The sequence below is a fragment of the Ischnura elegans genome (assembly GCF_921293095.1).
Source record: "Ischnura elegans chromosome 13 unlocalized genomic scaffold, ioIscEleg1.1 SUPER_13_unloc_1, whole genome shotgun sequence".
Lineage (NCBI taxonomy): Eukaryota > Metazoa > Arthropoda > Insecta > Odonata > Coenagrionidae > Ischnura > Ischnura elegans.
The window spans coordinates 5454231-5470728 of record NW_025791657.1 but is presented as its reverse complement, the minus strand read 5'-3'; the positions used below and the strand labels follow the sequence as shown (position 1 = coordinate 5470728).

The following is a 16498-nucleotide window of genomic DNA, read 5'->3' as shown; positions in this document are numbered from 1 at the left end:
AATATTGGTTTTTATTGAAAAGAAACAAAAAGTCTTGTGTTTCAGGAAATGCGAGTATTACTATTACTGTGGACACTGGATGACATAATTGAATAACCAGTTTTTCCGCTAATTGCTAGTTCTGCCATCTATGAAAGTTACCATTACTACGACGTCTAAGGAAAAAGTGGGGGGAGGTGAGGGGAGGCTACCTCGTTTTAACATGGGAGTTCACAAAGCCCGACCGAAATTTTCAGGATAGTACGTGATTGGTGACTTTAGATTTCTGTTATCTTTTGGTCTCCATGGCAACCATAGTTTTAAATTTATGCCGAAATATATTTCCAATGTAAAGTAAATGGGAACATACTAAAATCGTTTTATACAAGTTTCCTCTTCTGCGATATTAATAAAAATATAAAGACATAATCTTTGACATATAGGTCACATTTAGCAATGATGCACATTCCGCTTGACACATTTTCCTGAAAAAAAAAATCGAATCAAAAATGCTGGAATTCGGTTTTTTCCTTATATCTTTTTTATTTATTTAGGTGAGGGACTGAAACTCTAACTGGTAAATAAAAATAAGTTACAAAACAAAATATAAGTTAAAGAAAACTAATGCAGTTGTTACAGTTGAAATTATGATCGATAAAATTGTGCATTTTATAGATATCTTTTGCAGACCTGTTACTGTAGTTGCTGGGATAGGGCTTTTAACAGTATGCTAGAAGGCAATGTACTATTCATACATATAACTTATTTTGCAAAACTACATCCCCCTATCAAGATATGTCGATATGAAGTTAAATCTATATGTGCCATTTTCCTACCATATTATGGCTGACATGACAAGTTTGTTCTGCACATATTGGTGTGGACTGCTTCTCCATTTACCTGCCACAAAATAAGCGGGTTAAGTCTTCACCTTTGACCCTTCTCAATGTAGTTTCTAGCCAGGAGTAGAGCACGATGCAAACGACGATCCTATGAAGCAATTTTAAACCTCCTCAATGTAGCAGCTAGCCAGGGGTAGTGCAAAATGCATGTCCTATCAAGCAAATTTCAACCTTCTTATGTAGCATCTAGCCAGGGGTTGTGCAAAATGCATGTCCTATGAAGTAGCTTTGAACCTTCTCTATGTAGCATCTAGCTAGGGGCATTGCACAATTCATATCCTATGAAGCAACTTTGAACCTTCCCAATGAAGCATCTAGCCAGGGGTTGTGCAAAATGCATGTCCTATGAAGTAGCTTTGAACCTTCCCAATGAATCATTTAGCCAGGGGTTGTGCAAAATGCATGTCCTATGAAGTAGCTTTGAACCTTCTCTATGTAGCATCAAGCTAGGGGTAGTACACGATGCATATCCAATGAAGCAACTTTGAACCTTCCCAATGAATCATCTAGCCAGGGGTTGTGCAAAATGCATGTCCTATGCAGTAGCTTTGAACCTTCTCAATGTAGTTTCTAGCCAGGAGTAGAGCACGATGCATATCCTATGAAGCAATTTTGAACCTCCTCAATGTAGCATCTAGCCAGGGGTGGTGCAAAATGCATGTCCTATGACGCAACTTTGAACCTTCCCAATGAATCATCTCGCCAGGGGTTGTGCAAAATGCATGTCCTATGAAGTAGCTTTGAACCTTCTCTATGTAGCATCTAGCTAGGGGTAGTGCACAATTCATATCTCTATGAAGCAACTTTGAACCTTCCCAATGAAGCATCTAGCCAGAGGTTATGCAAAATGCATGTTCTATGAAGCAACTTTTAACCCTCTGGCAAGAGGTAGTTCATGATACATATCCTAAAATGCAACATTGAACCTTCTTATCGCATGATCTGGCCATAGGTAGTGCAAGATGAATAACCAAAGAACATCCTTTGAACTACAGCAGGAGAATGTTCTTTGAACTCGGATAGTGCGCCATTTGTTCATTCTTTGGTCGTTCATGAAGAACATTCTTTGCGCTAAAGTTGCTTCGCAGGAGAATATTCTTTGCATATCTTTTGAACTAACTTTTTCCCACTGGGAAATAGTATTAGAAATTAAATATGTTGTTATAAAATTTTTGAGTGAGGTACTTTCTGAATTGGTAAAACATACATGATTGTATGCAATTGCATATAATATATATGTAACTTGAAAATAGGATCTGTGTCACAAAGTGAGACACATTCATCCGTTCCATTGTACTGAATTTTTTGGGTAAATATAATACTTTTTCATGACATATGATTCCTTTTTTCAATAGACTAGAGCTTGTAACGTTTTGTTTAGTATTTTTTCTCTAACTTAACAAATAATTTAATTACAGTTTATGAACAACTTTTATAATTTAAAACACTGGAGCAAAAAATACACATCCTCCTGCCATGACAATTACAATACCTTTTGTACTATCACTCACTGAGCCACTGCCATGAACTGCACCAGTGGGGATCTTGAGTTCTGCCGTATCTCTTCCTCCGGTCTCTCAATACAACACTACGCTTGCTTTTCTCCCGATCTTTTTATAACACGTCTATCTCTTCCTTCTCTCCATACACGACTCCCTTATTTTTACTTCTGCGTCCCTCACTAGCATTGTTAATTTTAATTTATTCATTTAAACAACAACATGGCGGGTTGTTTACGGGGTAAACATTTTTACGGTATTTAATGTGCAATGCGGAAATGCTAAATGAGGATAATTTTTACATTGTTCTCTCATGGAATGAATGAAGACCACCGAAAATAAGTATTAAATGCAGAAAAACATTAAATTTGAAGATGTTAAATCAAAATCCGCCTGAGTAGTATTAATTTTATAACTGATAACTTCAGGCTTTATATTTGGAACTCACCAGTGCAAAAGCAACCGCACTGCCATCTGCAGGAACTGCTCTCACATCCATTACTTCATCTAGTTGCCCCTCCTCAGCAGTGTCCTCTTCCATCATTTCCTCATAACCCCCTTCATAATACTCGTCATACCACTCTTCCTTACCCACTGTCCCTTCAAACGGCCCCTCCTCTGCACCCAATTCCTCCACATATTCTTCCTTCAAGGAGGCATAAATAGGTAAGCGATTATATTATGTTCCAAACATGCTAGATAAACAATGTACAGTAAAGTTAAGTGAAAATTATGATTGAGGAGCTTGTGGAAGGGAAGAATGGCAAATGTGGGCCTCATATGAGATACATACAAGGATTGTCCAGATACTAACAGAAATTTTGAAACAAAAAATATACATTGAAAATAACAATTTTTATAAAATACGAGGGATATCCTGTAAATAAATTCCATTTTGGTGTGTAGATCGCTAGGGGTGCTTATTGACAAAAGGGTGGTTTTCAATTTTTAGAAATTGCTTAAATCAAAAGATTATTTACTCCTGGAGTATGTATTACACTCTTTTAGATTTTTTAATGACAATATTTAATTTTCACGACTAAATGAAAAGTGAAAATTTTCAAGCACCTGAAATCGCGACAGCTAAGTATGAATGCTGAGAAAAGCCCGTGCGACGTCATTCTGGTCTCAGCTGTGAGAGGCCACCTTGGTGCAAGGCTATAAATGCTTCTACAATGCAGGATGCTAGCAGGTAGCAGAGTGCCCTGCCTGCAGGTAGCACTTGGGTTAAATAAAGGTTATTAACCCTTTTCTTCCCAATGTTGCGTGAACGCAACGCAGACTTTGCAATTTTTTTTCTCCGTATTTGTCGTTGATAAGTAGTTAAAATTTTTAACATAGGTAGTTCAATGCTTCCTAAAATGCTATGAATTTTTCTACTGAATAAAGTTTATAACTTTTGTTTTTAGATTGACCTTTTCATTTATATGCAAGTAATTATTTTACATTATCTTCTAAGTTAACGTATTATGTAAATTCTGATGCTCTTGATGATTATATCTCTCTGCAAATATAATGATGAATTTGTATTTTAGGCCATTACAACTAATTGAGTGAATTTGACTTAGTGGTTTTCAAATTATTAAAGAATAAAGGAAGTGTTGCGTTCATGCAAAATTGGAAGGACCCCGGTAATCCAGGGAAAGGGTGAGCCTTGGCAGTAGTCGTTTAGAGTTTTTCTTTTTGAACTGAAAAATGAAAAAGTTATCAAGAAAACGTTACATTTTTATGGTTACACTATAGCTTCAGGCAATTGATCAATATTTTAGTCCTACATATACATCTTCATACGTTTTGAAGGGTCTTTAATAGAATGTTTGGCAGGTGGTGGGTTTTCACAGAGTTGTGACTTCGATATTTTTAACATCACGTATCGAGCAAGATTAAATCAGCCTTTACTTACGCTATAGTGGGAATTCACTGTGACTTAAACATAAAAGAAGCATAAAAACTTTGCTATAGAGTTGTCCAGAAAATATAATGAACTCTGTGAGCGTCTGCAATTCCAAGATATGCAGGCATCCTAAGGTAAGAACGATCTTTTCACCACAGTTGACAATAATGCTAAAAGCAAGTGAGTATATGAGGGTTAGGAAATAGATCCTAAAGTCGTATTTACGTGGTATTGTTGATTAGGATTCAAAGAGAAGGCAGTGGGAGGGAAAAAAGCTAGGCTGGGCGGGGACATCCCGGCACCCGTGCATCTCCGTGCACAGTGGGGGTTGGCGAGTGAGCAAAAAGAAGGCAGAGTCAGGAGGGATCACATTATCACAGTATTTTCTGAGAAATTCATGCCCACTGGCCACTGATGATAATGAGCTGGTAAGGCTCCAAATTGCAGTATTTTGTCTCTAATGGGATTTTTCAAAATTATGACTATAGAATCCCTTGTAGTGCGAGAGAAAAGAGTCATCAGGTGCCCTCTTCGCACTCAAAAGGAACTGTCCAAGTGAAAGTAAGGATCTTTTGATCATATGATCGGTAAAAAGAATGCATTATTCTTTGAGTTGTCATGATATGTAACTGAACGTATTACCACATTTTGGTACACTGGATACATTTGTAAATTTGAAGTTGTGATTGGATTAACCATCAGTTACACATTTTTGTTAAGAAATAGTGTTATGTTACCTCAAGAAAAAAGTGAAGGAGCAATAACACTTTATCAATAGCAGACACTAAGTTACTTCCACGATATAAAATTTACATTATTAGATCGGTTGCTTTATATTTTCTGTACTTTATAATGGTGTAATAGTCGAAACGGGTCAATTAGTTTAATTTTTTACAAATACTTAGTGGAAGTCACAAAGTGTCTCTTATTGATAACATGGAGACTTCCACCACGTACAAGCTTCAAGTTTTGATTTGAACAACTACCCTCGTAGTCACTAAAATTGCCATAATATAGGACATAATAGATTAAATAATTTTCAAAATGCAGGAAAGACAGGTTGGCCACAATCGTGACGAAAATTAACAACAAAGATGCCGAGTTCCTAGCAGCCAGAGGATAAGTGATTACCAAAAGTGCAATATTCATCAACATGCTGATTGCTCTCCTAAATTTCAAGAACAATACAAAATTTAATAAATATTTTAGGTTAATTATATATTTAGGTTATAAAAAAAAAGAATTATTTGCAAAAATAATAGAGTTCTGAAAAAAGTGCAACACGGCTCATTTGACACGGGAAATCCCAATGTTGCACATGCGCAACGTTTCACTAACGGCAAACTAAAAACAATAAAAATATATTAATGGATAATTTGCCTTATTTGAGTGTTTTATTGCTAATTCATCAAAATATTTGGAATTTTTAAATTGTTAACATGCTTGGGATTTAATGAGTTACCCTACCCTATCCTATACCCTATCAAAGGAGGATACTTTCTGACCATAGGCAATTTTATAAGGTGATTATTAAGAGATGTTTCCCTGAGCTCTGTGCCTCATGCATGCATTGCTAATCTCAGACGATGTAAAACTTCTGACACTCGCATAGCATCTAGGTCCCTGTGACGTTACGTGGATTGGCATTGCATGGGTGCCAATCTGGCCTTTTTCATGTGAGGTTAAAATTGATCATTAACATTGATCTAAGCTGGGATTTCTAAAATCAAACAATTTGTATACTATGAATGCACTAACGGTGGGTAAAAAATCGCAACCAATGCCTTCTGCTTTCTTTGATAAAGGAAATCACCCCATAGGTTAGTGATTTTTGCTGACGAAAACCTTTTCACAACTCTCAATTCACAACTGGCTGGATACCACGGCTGGTCGCATATGGAGTGTAGGAGCACTTGTACGCCAAGAAAGTGGCACTAAGCCCACCCACTGATGTGCCATGTCTAAAAGTGTTATTTTCTGGAAAGGCATAGTACAGAAACGAGTCCAAGGATGTAAAGTAGAAGAATTATGTTAGTGTTAAAAGGCTAGGTGATACAAGAACAACTAATAGCAGAGCTCTGTCAACCCAATCTTAGAATTATGTGTCACTATGTGGTGGAATAAGATTTGGATGAGGCATGTTTTAAGAGGGATGGGGATTTTAAATACAGCAGTTAGGGAACAGTGGAAGGAGAAAAGAGAAGAAGAAGAATAGGACTGAAGATGATGGACAAGGTGAGATTAGGATGAAGCGGAAGGGGAACCAAAACGGAGGCCTTGGACAGAATGAGGTGGAGACCTCTTTGGTGTTTGGGACAACTACCAATGAAAGACAGAAAACCAGCTGATGATGATGTGGTGGAAGTTATTAATTAGAGATAAGTTCTGGTACCTGGTTTTTGCCCTGTGGAACTGGTATCGATAAACAATCACACAGTGTCGGTACTTTGGAATCAGCTTAGAACGGTCAAGAGTATTTGAATTTGGTGCTGAGAGTGGAAAAAAATTTAGATGCATGCATTACTTTCTGATTGCGTGGAGATCATATTCTTTTATTTTGAGAGCTGCTCCAGGGAGTACCTGGCATATGATTTCAGTACCCATGCATTTAAACATATTTACAGAAAACAAATATATTCAATATCAGAGAATTTAGTTAGAGATTTAGAGCATATCAGGTTATACTTCATTTAATTACCATCAATTTTGGCAAATAAAAATAATACTCATTTTCATCAATCTAAGTCGATATTTCACAATGGCCATTTAGTAAAATTATAAAAATGGCCTATTTTCTGATCCCAGGGGAAACAGTCAGTTTTCACTTGTTTATAAATTTTGCAAAAGTTACACCATAATGTTGGAAGATTCTTGTAAGAGATCAATTTGTTGTTACTTTCAGGAAATATTATTAAAGAAGTTGAAACTTCAATTAGTTGGGAAATATATTCGCTCCAATTGTTTGAAAACCAGAAAAAAGTGCCAACTTCAACATTTTTTAAAGCAATAAAATACTTTTTACTGTTCAGGGTAATGAGTTTCATCAAAATTCATGGTATGTGGGGTAGGTGTGACAAATTCAACCTTACCTTTGTGGAACCAGAATATTGTATAAAATCTCATTTTAAAGATATTCGACCATAATTATTAATATTCAGTGACAATTATTGCCTCACTTTGCATCTCTTAATATGTTAAGCCCCCCTCATTCATCCTACATTTTGACTTTGCTCTTGACCCATCTGAAAAGAAATTCTTGTAGCGAAGATAGCCACTGCGTGCTGCTCTGCAACACTTCTGTCCAAAGTATCTTGGAGTGAATGTGGCATTCATTGGATCGCCCCAGCAATGAGCAAAGTTGAGCGGCAGTACAAACCTATTCTTTTCATTAAAATGCACAGTTTGTTTTGAAGAATGCAGTCACTAATGATACCTCTGTACTCTATGATTCAACTTCCATCAACTTAGGGAAAATGTTGGTTTCCTGCTGAGGGGCATTGGGAATATTCAACCATGGAGTGAATTTGTATGATAGTGCAACTTCACTGACCCATGCAAGAGTACACTCACCAGTTATTCAGTTGCCAATGGATCTGTTACATCTCTTGAAATTTCCAGTGGATTTGGAGTGTACATCACAGGATAATTCCCTTCACTGAGAGGGTCCTCGTTCTCCTTTTTCACATGAAACTAGAATAGAATGCTAGGTGCCACTAAATAAAGGCAAAATAATAGTACTAAGACCCTATTTAACACATTCAATGTAGGCCTGATTTTCATTAAAGTCATCATAATTGGCCGATATAATAAGAGAGAACAAAATCAGGAGGTTTCTGCAACATAATTTCCGTTCAAATACTGCTTTTACAAACGGCGCACATGGTTCGAAAGAGAGCAGCTTGTTGAAGGCCATACACACCATCGGAAGACTCGGAAGTGGATATTAGTTGCATATGGAGGCGGAGAAAGGGCTCCCAACCCTACTAGCAGAGCACGTCAATTGAGGTGCTCCGCACTGAATGTGTTGAATGATAACTATAAAACTTTCTCTTTCACCTCAAGACCACTCAAGCTGACCAAATGCATGTAATCATGAGATTCTTTTCACTCCCACTTCAAAGTTAGGAACATTTAGTTCAACCTCCACAATAATTTTACGATCCTTTCCATTATTTGTAATTTCATATAAATAATTATGCCCAATGTCATTTATTTTTTTGATCAAAATCATGAGACCATAAAAATTCAATGGATTAGAGAATGAGTTAATACTTTTGAACTTTTGATACACTTTTTTTATTTAGAGCATGACCTTAAGGAGGAGCTCAAGAATTGTTTCCAATTATTTTAAGAAGAGTTTTTTATTGGAATTCCATAACAAAGCAAAATATTCAATTCAGGCTCTAACCAGTGCATTTTTCGGTATTTAGGCGTTAAAAACACATACTGAATATTAATTAGTGTTTGATCCAAGCTGCCAATAGATCTGTAAAATGAAGTTAAAATTTCTGATGGCATATTCCACCAAATGCTTAAGTTTTCTATGATATATCTTACGAGTTGATCCAAATATGTACTTAGATCTGCAAAATGAGGTTTATATTCCGGCGGGCAAAATCCACCAAATTCTTAAGTGCTTAAATGCTACTTCTTACAAGTGACAGTAGATACTTAATATAATGATATCCATCTTCAATCACAGTTTTACACCTGCCTCTTGAAACACAAAACTTCATTCCATGCTATGTGTAAATTTGAGCTTTCTTACAATAATGAATGAATTAAGGGTGAATAACCCATATATTTATCTTCACCACCCCAAAAACAGTGCCTTTAAAGGAGGGAAATCTATCAAATGTTAAGGAAAGATGATCATAATCACCAATATCCCGGATATTAACAACTTAACAACGATCACACGAACCCACGACCTTCAGTTAGTCAGGCAAGTACTTTATTCTGCCGCCAACTCTGAGAACTGCATTTTAGGTAACACTGCAGTAAGTGTAGATTGTAAAATTTCTACTCAACACTGGCAATAGAGTGTTTAAGGTTGCTAGAGAAAGCATAGAAAAGCTATGAATTGAATTACCTTTGAAATGCACCCTGTAGTATTTATAGAGGGCAAGAACCTAACAATCTTCCTTAACCCTCATATGGATTCTCTGCACCTTAGAAGAGCTCATAGTTTTCCTTCTTTCTCACCATCTATAACCCATACTTTTTTTATCTCTCACCAATCCAGGAGTGAAACCTTATCTGCCGCACTACACCACATCACATTTACCCGTCCATCTCTAAGGAAACGTCCTCAGTGAGGGAATGGGTCTCTGCGGTACTAAAAAAAATACCAGCTCTTCTAGCTCCACTCCACAGCGGCATTGGGTTATTTGACACGTTGCTTATTATCCCATATTCTTTACATTTCAAAACCCATAAGACCTAATTTTTTTAAATTGCAGGATATAAGCTCCCAGAATATTCATAAGATTTGTCTTGATTGCCAGAATCACTGTAAAAATTACAAAAGTAACACTTGTCTCTTCTCACTTCACCTACACCTGTTCGATTATTAACGTTTAAGAACTTAGCCTTCTATGTACACTGCAAAGATATAACATATAAGGGGACACAGTGAACCAAAATTATATATCACATGGTTACCTAAGACTTATTCGGTCCTCATTCGTTATATAAAGAGGTAACATGAGAGTTTAGGCACGTTTCATAATCAAGGTGAAGCGGGAAGATTGAACAAACAGGGAAGTATCTTGAAACCAATCAGTGTTATAGATAAGAATATTTATTAGCTTGCAAGCAAACTCAAGCTATCTCAATTCATTTGCCATGCAAATTTCTGCCATAAGATTAAGACTGTTCCACAACAAACATCGCCACAAGTGTAAATAGATAATAGTGATTAGGCTATTTGACTCGCATAAACTTGCTGTTCCGTACAACTGAGAGTTGTAGAATAGAATTGAGAATAGCATCTATTCATGTCAGGCACATCCATTTTCATTATACAGATGAGAAATTTACACAACACAAGGTCGTCCAACTCAGGTGTTACTGCAGGTGAGAATAAAACTTACCAAAGCATCTGGTCTCATTTCTTGGCAGTCTGACACAGGAATGTATATTTCAGTAGTTTGGAATGCACATGGGAGCTGTGAAGTGCCTTCATTTGCACTTTGCAAGCAGCCCTTTGAGTCAGTAGAAGACTCTAAATTGTCATCACCTGTCCACTCTTCTTTGATACTCTGCAGAGAAAGTAATGGAGATAAACAACTCACCTTCTTCAAAGTCAACAAATTAGGGGCACACCTATATATAATGAAAAAGGATTATTGAAATCTTACCTCTAATACGAGAAAAGATTACGTTAGATTGAAGGGCCAAGCATGCATCGCTAAGCCACTCCACTTGAACTGCATTTAAGGACGAAAGATCTAGAAAACACTGTCACGAGGCGTTGGTGAGGATATTTCAGGGTGACAATAGTACACGTACAGAGGTATGGTTATTAAGGTGTACTCTTCAGCTAACACTTTTTTCTTTGGTTTATTTAAGAATCAATTCTCCCCAAATAACTGCTGGAAAAGAGGGACGTGAAGTAGAGAAGGGTCATTTTGGCTGAATACCTGAGCCTCTTCCATGAATTGCCAAGCAGCAAAGGGAATTTCAACATTGGGAGAGAGAGAAAGAGATTGTACACTATTTTAGCAAACCAGCTTTTCCCACCGACCAGGTAACAGGATACATATTGGAGAACAACACTCCCTGAACACTTAATAGGCTAGCAATAAATAATCATAATATTTCCCCAATACTAGGCACTATTGACTGCCATCAAAATGATCCCTCCCTACTCAGATGACCTCTCAGCACTAAAATCTGTTAACAAAATGGAGTCTCTTGCGGTAAAATTAGAAACAGTTAAAGAAGGTTTTGAAAACATGCAATCAGCATGGCCACAATGCACGCACTTCCCCTTACCTTTCTATCTGCAACCCATGCATCCCATACCACATAAGTCTTTACCACATTCTGCTTTCCTATTACTCAGTGGACCATTACCAGAACTAAATTATGTCTCCTCACTCTTTAATAACTTGACCACATGTATTCCACTTAACTTTACTCCCACCTTTTCCCTGGTGCTCTCAACAACTTACCAGGCTGCCTCCAGGATTCGATGCTGCTAGCCACGGTGCATCCATCAGCAATGAACATTCTTTGCACTCTACATCAGAACACTGAGCTTCAGTGATGGCCATACTAAGCACAAAATCCATGTTCTCCTGTACTTTTCTAAGACACTGGAAGGCCTCATTGTTCAGTAAGTCGATTGCATGATGACACCAATCAAATCCAAGGAAAGGGTTAATGCAAGCCCCTATTATTTTACAACAATAATTTATGTCATCGGGTAACTTGGCCATGAAATTCACTATCACGTTCCCAACAGTAGAGTGAGTTAACCTCTGACCATTGACCAAATCTTGGTTTTGTGACGGCAACAAGTTTTTCCCACAAAAGCTGTTCATAAATCGATACTCCTTCCATGTTATAGAAGATGGTAGAGAGGTAATTACACATTCCTGAGATTTTATCAACACTTTCACCGTTTTTTGTTCACTAATCCATTCAGGAAGTCTTCCCAGATGCACTACCACATTATCAGTTTTGGAGTGTAATGGCGATTTACATTGATTCATGATATCCTAATACAAATTTATAAACACTACAGACAAATCAAACAGAAATATCTGCTTTTTAGTCAACAAATAATTTGCATAAAATTTGGGATGATGTTTGAGATCAATCTTCCACTAGTTGCAATGTAAAATATGAACATCAACAGCTGTGCATCAGTTCCCAGGAAGGGTATCATTAAATGTCCATGGCTTGTATTTTAATAGCAGGAGGCCAACAAACCCTGAAAAAATAAATGTTATTATAGACATTTAGATAAACTAAATTCACAACAGTAAAAGACACTGCCCAACATAGTAATGGAAACCCATAGAGACACTGTTATCTTATTATGATACATGTTATTATATCTTGCTTATCCATTGCGAACAACTAATAAATTAAGAAGTGGGAAACCTTCCAATGCAATGAGTGGATATCAAACGACGAGGTTAATGACCAAAGGTCACTAGGAAAAAGGTCCTCATTCAAAGAATTCACGATTATATTGTGCATACCAATGTGATAAATTTAATTCAAAGTGTATAACTAAACAAGAAAACCAATTCTGAGGAGCTCTTTTGCCTGAACGAAGCAATCAATTTCATTGCCACCAGAAGCATGAGAGAGAGTACACAGTTGCGATAGGTCATAAAAATCCTCTGTTCCATAGTGCTTCATTCATTACATGTTAGTTTATTCTCATTATAATTTTTGCACTTAAATTCATGTTTCCCAAGTTTGCGAGCCTTAATATCCCTTATTTTTCATTCCAATGACTCACAGTTTGGATGCAAGGACGCTAAAATTATTCCCATCTGTTTGAGAGTGACAAATTTTAAAAACCATGAAAATTGAAGATGATGCTTTAACGATGCAAATGTCTGCTAGTTTTAGAACCAATTTCTCAATTGAATACCTATTGGTACTGTTATGCAATGCATAATGTCTTCAATGCAGCTGGTAAGAGTTTATAAAAGAGAGAATCAGTCAACCTTAACCTTCAATTATTTTAGGTAAAAAAAACTAGTGCTGTTGCTGATCACACCATCACGCATGGAATCTCCTTTAACATCAGGCATGCTGAGGCATAAACAGAGAGACCAAAAATAAACCCCAATGCCTGCTACAGAAAGAATGCTGAAAAATTAAGCCTAACTCATTTGGCTTAATTTCAATGATTCAGGAGCAGACTTAAGCATTTGGTCAATCAAAACTGGAACTTAGCTTGTCACCATTTCGTACCACTGAGCATACCATGCTGCGAATGGTGGCTGGTGAAAAGTTGTTTTGTCTGAAAGTTGCTTTAATGTAGCACTGGCTGCATTTCACGCCATAGACGGCACACCATAGGGCCAAACTGAGGAAACAAACAAGTTTTCTAACAACCAGTACCCAAAGTATTTGCAACCGAGTAATCTCCCAAATATCTGAGTGTGGATTTGAGCTGTAAATGAAAGGAATTTAAAAAAACTCTATCATGAATTAGTCTTCAAATTTCATAGCAAAAAATGAAACATTTACAACTAAGTCCGTATTCTCGTTTTAATTTATTGCCTTCTCGTGAGTATATCAGAACATGCAAATGAAAAAATTCCTCCCATAATATTTTTGTTTCTATTTCAGGTACCCCTCACTTAACAATAAACATGTTCCTAAAGAGTGTCATACTAGCACATTTCATGCTAAGTGAGGTGTTTTTAAAGCATAACAATACAACTTATATCCTGTGCACCACAAGATGCCTTTTCTGTGGCTAATTTAGATTTTAGAGCAAAGTTGCTAATGCACAGTGATAACAAAATCCAGGTAATTATTATCTTTTGTAGAACCATTTACTTCATTAATACATTGGATTGTGTTCTCCTTCGCTTTTCCCATTCTAATTAAGAGGTGACAGTAGGTTTATAGCTAGTGCTTTAGCTGATGTATAGCAGGAAGATTGCTTGAACATTTACAGAGCAACCTCTCATTCCAGCCATGTTTTACCAAATACTATTGCCTTGAAAATAGAATTGAGATTGTTTACCATTGGCCTACTGCATTAGATACAAGACATTTCTTCTAGGAGATTAGCAGTGTTTTAGTGATTTAAAACTAAGAGTGACTTAAATGAAAATAATTATGGTTACGCTTTTTGCCTCATATCATACAAGTCATACCCCTGAAGTTCGCAGAATTGACAGTGACTTCCCGCAGAAATATTTCCACTAGGCGAACCCACTTCCTTTCTTTCACCAAGAACTCAGTGCATCTGGAGGTTTTTTATCTCAGGTTTCACAATAGATGAGAAAGAAACTAACCAACACATTGGCTCTCAGTAGATTACAGTCCGGTACAGGAATGTGTGTCACAGTTGTAAGGACAAAGCATGTGAGCTGTGAAGTGCCTCCAACCGCATTTCGAATGCAGATGCGATTGAAGGCACTTCACAGCCCCCATGCAGTCCTTTGTCTCTGAAGAAAAATCCAACTCGTCACCAGCCGCCTCATTTCTTTTCTGAGAAAGTACCTGTGATAAGCAACTCACCTCCATCAACGTAAAAAAGGAAGAGATGCTCCTAATCTTGATGAAACAGGATTTTTAAATATTCTTTATACACAGTCAACTAAATATTGATTATTGTCCATCTGTTGCTAAATGGCTTGAAAACTACCGAACCAAATGAAATTAATTTTGGCAGGAAGAAACTCGGTAAACTTGATTCTAATTCAGGCAATGCAACGACCTTTGAGCCTTCAAAGGCCTTAAAGTGGGCCCTTTCACAGAAAAATATATTGTGCATATGGATTAGAGTATTAGACGTCATGCAGATGTGGTTTTATTCCCTTAATTTAATTGTAATTATATTCTTAACAACAATTTTGATGAAGGTTTTCATTTTCACATTTAAGTGAATGAAAAGAAACATTTTTTATTCCTGCACTCAATTAGAAAATCAGGAATGTCTGAGTAAAGAGTTATAAACTATCAATATCACTTAATATATTTTATTTAAGCCCAAGTCTTACCATAGAAACCATTGACATAGCATATGCTTTAGATATACTTCTTTCATTCTTGATGTCTTCTTTATGTTTAGAGATTATCTCTGGGGCTTACATCATTATGAAAAACATACTTGCTGGCTTACATAAATTTATTTTCTACTTTATATTATGCATGTGAATTGATTAGAGCATAAAAAAATTAAAAGTGGTAAAGCACTAAAAACTTATTTTACGTAGTAAAAAATGTCCAATATTGAATTCTAAAAATTGAAATTAAAATTCTATAAGCAAATTAACAAAATATATCTGACATACCTTCATGTACTTGTTCCATTTGTATGCAAGTTGCTAATTTGTGACATCATATAATCACGTTTATTATATTTATATCAACTTCGACCATCCAGATTACCATAGATTTTACTTAAACCAGCATTGTGAGTTCTATCATTACAATTTTAGTATGCCTGCATGTAAACAACCCTTTTTTTAAACAGTTGTGATACACTACATCCAGGATAGAAAATTTTAGAGATTTCATGACCAAAGGTATGGTGTCCACTTTTCTTCAACCAAACCATAGAAATGAGTGGTAATATTACCATTAATTACCATCTTAATACAATTGCAAAAACAACACAGAAAATCATCTTCTAAGGTAAAAATATTTTTTTATCACGATTTTTTTCAAATAACCCTTGGGTCATTCCATTTCAAATCAACCAGGCCATGACACCCACCGACTCGGATTTTCATGAAACTTACCATGGTCATACATTTAGGTATGATTGGAAATTGTGTGCAATTTTAGCCTCCAATTGTCATTTGTTAATGAAATATGAGCAATTGAAATTTGGGCGTGACCCCTAAAGTGCCGCAACGTGCAACACATGGTGATTTTTATTTTCATCCATAACTCCATTCCTGTGAGATGAAAAGTCATGATTTTTTTTTCTAATGCTAAGTGGTCCATAATGATCCCACCATTATCATTAGATATTCACAGCATGAAGTCATTCAGCTGCAAAAAAATTAAGTTTACAAAAAAATCTCCCTTGCACTATTTTCCATTATCAGCATCCACAGGGAAAGGCCATGCGAGTACAGACTCCTGGTTTAATTTAAAGTAATCACTAATGTATGAGCAAAGATCCTGATGAAAAAAATCGTGAGTCCGGCGTTCCTTTCAGTAAAAAAAAATACTCGTTCATGTTCACGGGAAAAAATGGCTCTTTTTCAAGGCACCTAGAAATTACACAATTTGGAGGAGATATAAGCTAATACTCATGATTAAACAACATTGGACCATGCATCAGCTACCTATCAGGTAACTGATGATGCTGTAAAGCGAAACCGGTAGTACCAATAAATTTAAAATTGTGGAAATTGCTCCTTCTTCATTATGTCACGTTTCCACTCAAACTCTCCTGAAACCTCAGATTATATTGACTTGTGTGCTCTCATCGTCTTCTTTGCTACTTAAAGAAATGCGAGTGTTATCAGCTTAAATGCTGTACTCCTTTGCTAAACATAAAG

General features: G+C 36.4%; 1 protein-coding gene and 1 long non-coding RNA gene across 2 annotated transcripts in view; one reads left to right on the top strand and one right to left on the bottom strand.

The window, feature by feature from the left end:
- Positions 1 to 16498, top strand: part of LOC124172007 — a 360175-nt gene that overhangs the window by 204262 nt on the left and 139415 nt on the right. The gene's annotated exons all lie outside the window — the stretch shown is intronic.
- Positions 7875 to 11035, bottom strand: LOC124172012. The gene is made up of 3 exons (XR_006868044.1): positions 10637 to 11035; positions 10370 to 10537; positions 7875 to 7964 (listed from the first exon to the last, which is right to left on the bottom strand). It is a non-coding gene; the product is annotated as an uncharacterized LOC124172012 (long non-coding RNA).